Source organism: Protopterus annectens, chromosome 9.part0, assembly GCF_019279795.1.
Source record: "Protopterus annectens isolate FY-2018-M chromosome 9.part0, PAN1.0, whole genome shotgun sequence".
NCBI lineage: Eukaryota > Metazoa > Chordata > Ceratodontiformes > Protopteridae > Protopterus > Protopterus annectens.
Window position 1 is genome coordinate 1,132,996,019 of NC_056743.1, and position 3,558 is coordinate 1,132,999,576.

General features: G+C 36.3%; 1 protein-coding gene across 4 annotated transcripts in view; it reads right to left on the bottom strand.

The window, feature by feature from the left end:
* Positions 1-1,534, bottom strand: part of LOC122811859 (protein CTLA-2-alpha-like) — a 249,742-nt gene extending 248,208 nt beyond the window's left edge. Inside the window, exon 1 of one of the 4 annotated variants that reach the window (XM_044083982.1) lies at positions 1,265-1,500. The gene's annotated coding sequence lies outside the window, so the exon portion shown is untranslated. Of the gene's footprint in view, positions 1-1,264 lie in introns of all 4 variants that reach the window. The other 3 variants (XR_006366309.1, XR_006366307.1, XR_006366308.1) reach the window with 3 other exon arrangements.
* Positions 1,535-3,558: the final 2,024 nt, after the last annotated feature.

Below are 3,558 nucleotides of genomic sequence, written 5' to 3' on the forward strand. Positions count from 1 at the left end.
CAAGGAACAATCACTGAAAATACATTTCCCACAGACAGCTGCAGATGCATGAAAATTCTGCCTTTGGAAACAGTGGTAACAGAGAGTGTATGAGGCAATTTAAAACATGTATCAATGGGGCATATACAGTACAAACAGCTTAGAACACATAGTCAAAGAAGGTTATAGACCTCTGAGGCATATCTAGGTATTCAAGCAAAATCATTTCATTAAAATCATTCATAAGCTGCCCAGTTTGCAAGCAGTTATAAAGTTGAAATTATATCAATCTTAACTACAAGATTCAGAGGCAGTTTAAGGCCAGTTACTATTATGTCTTGCTAGTGCCCACCATTAAGCCATACTCCTTTTCTCTAAGAGAGCTAGGTCACTGAAGCCCAGGATGAATTTGTGGGTGCACACCCTATCATCTTCATCTCAATTTAAAGGATGATAGTCTATGACGCTGTTTAATCTGCAGGGGAAATCTTTTCTAGAGGTGGGGGAGGTGCTGCATGATGAATCTGTCCGAATATTCTGCATACCTCAAAATGACCTTGTGCTGCTGCTGCTTGTTTTGTTTGAGGCAGAAGCTTATATTGATATCGGTCTTCTTCTCCCTACCTATCTTTGGTACATATCAGAGCCTGGCAGTCTCCAAATACATTATATTCGAAGCTCTGTTGAGTGAAAGCGCTTATCCTGACCGTTTTTTTAGTTGGCAATAAATTCTGTTTTTGAAGAAAGAAGACCTTGCTTCGTTCCTGCTCTCTGAATTTTATGTTTATAGTTTTATCTTTTTACGAGCAAGAACGTTTATCCAGGGCTTTGGTGGGACTGCTTTTGATTTTGTTAATAATTTTATCTTTGCTTTTTGTTGCTAAGTATCCTAAAACAGTAAACAAATGACTGTAATTTTACACATCAGTAGCTAAGATTACTATGCAGCTATGCTGTGGAGTCCCTCAGAGATATGGTTCATGTTCTTAACATACATCACAACTGTCTAGATTTTCGCAGAACGCCAAGATTATTGCTTCATATTTTTGGTCTGTTTCTCATGAAATTTGTGGTTCTTCAAAGTCACTAAACAATGACGCATTTGAGTTTCAAACTTTATATCTTTCATAAAATTAATCATAACATGTAACCTGTTAATGCTAGCAACACTCTAAGTTTATAAAAGCAATATTTAAAATCTATCTCTATTTTTTGGTCTTTGTCTCCTATTATTTTAGGCTTGTCCAGATTTTTTTGCTAAGAGGTTGAGATGTATAGTTCTTACCTTATTTTTATCTTTTGTTCTTTTTTCTTTACGAGTACAGTCACTAGAGTCCTCCAGTTAGCTAGCTCAGGATATAAAGCTTGGTTCTGCGTCAAAATGTTTCAACGATGCAGGTCTAAGACCTGCAAAAGTGTTCTTAAAACACCCAGTCAACGTAATATCCTGGCAGTGAACTTGCTTCTGTGCACCTTAAAGGAAATTCCGAATGAACTTTTGCATAACTTTCATGTGTTTTATAACTTTAAGCCCAACCTCAGTGCTAATATTTATTTTTGTTCTCAGTCTCTTGGTAACAGAGTTAGGTATTACTGTGCCAAGTGCCTAAAGGAACTTTCAGTTTTAATCACGCAGTTTAATTTTTGGAAGAAAACACATTTGTAAAAAACTCTGACCTGACCTTGTTAATAACAAAGTTTCCATTATTTATGAAGTGGAAAGTTAGCCTAGCCTGACGGTTGCTTTTGTACTTTTTATCAGTATGAGGTTCTGTAGGAAGACATTTCCTTCTCACGCCAATTTACATGCACAGACACGCACCTATACTTCCTTCCTTAATACGCTCCCTCCTACAATGAAGTATTTACCAATCTTGGCACAGCCTATGCAAATAAATAACAGCACTGCAAAGTAACTACTTTCACATTTCCCTTGCAGTTCTATAAAAACAGTGTCCTGATCAGAGAAAATGAAAGAACTGCATTCAACATTGTATAACTCTGAGAATTTTCAATGATTTATGCTGGAAATGATGATATGAAAAATGTCTAAGTGAAACCTCGACTCAGCAGGAGATTGTTTTCCCCTGTGGCACATTTTACAATTTGTTTTAAAAGGGTAACATTTTCTTCCAACTAAGATAAGCATTACAAAGAAAGGAAGCATGGCAGACGGATTTGTTAAGTTATTCCAGCTATGCTAAGCTAGACTCTGCCTTTTGATGTGACATCTGTAAGAGCTGCATAGCAGCTGTTTTCAAAAGTGTATAGGAATGGAAAAATTGACCTCATAAGAAAAGAATGCTGACAGACATATAATTAAATCCACTGAAAAGTGTTCTGTCTTTACAGAAGCAGCTGCTGTTACATGGTTACAAATATCTGAAGAACTACAAAAAAAGCATTTAACAGATACAAACTATAGATACAAAATATTTATGCATTTTGTTCTCTGTTGCTCTTAGAATAAAGCCTTCCCCATCCATCCCATGTCAGTGACCCCAGATAGTTAATGATATTGAGGGCTTTTAATTTATGTTTGAAAATTAAAAATTAATGATTTTATAGCATAAAGTGTTATGTTGATGCTCTTTTCTTGTTTCACTGTATTCTGTTTGGGGGACTCTGTAATCTGACAGTATAGGAAAGTAATCTCTGTTGCATAACTTCTAAGCAGGGATGGAGCATCAAGGTCCAAATTTGTCATTGTTTCATTGTACTTAAGTCTCATTAGACCAATCACAGAGTACAATGGGCACTTTAGTTTGTACCTGACAAGGCATATGCAACAACTTTAACATCCAAAGAGGTTCCTCACAAAAGAATACATTGTGCACAAAACAGTTTCTGTGCAGACTTCCTCAAAGCCTTATCCTTATACCAAGTCTTCTTAAGGCTTAATGGACCGATCGCACATAAGAAACAAAAATTACATCAGTGTCAGCCAATGACCTAGACCTCATCTGCAGCACACATATGACTTACTGGAGGGAAAGGCATGTGTCTCCCAGACTACCCCTTCTCTGTAACAATGTTTTTACCTGCACTTATTGAGCAGCAGTTTGGCTCAGTGGATGGGGATGGTTTAGCATCTATGTTTCTGTTAGAGAGAGGAAGCTTGTACATGCTGTCAGAATTATATATTTATCCCACATGCAAACCTAAGGAAACAAAACATGTCCAGTACTTATGGGATGCATGGTTATCCTTAAAAGGCCCTATAGGATCATTAACCTAGTATTGCCCCATGATTCTATAGTCCAATGATTAGTGAGGAAAGAAAGGCAATCTTATCTTCCTCTGTGATAGAATAAGTTATGTCCAATAATTAATGTTCAAACTGATAAAACAATAATTCACAATCGAATGAGAAAACAAATACTAGACAGAGTGTATAATTCACATCTGGAATGAAAAAAATGAGCAAAAATGAGTAACTGTCAACTTAAATAAAGATGCACAGAACTATGATACGTGGAGTTCATATCTTATTGCTACATTACGATCTGATAATGTACCAGTATGAAGACATCAGTATAGCAAACTATGAATAGACTTGTTTCATTGTGACAGAGCCAT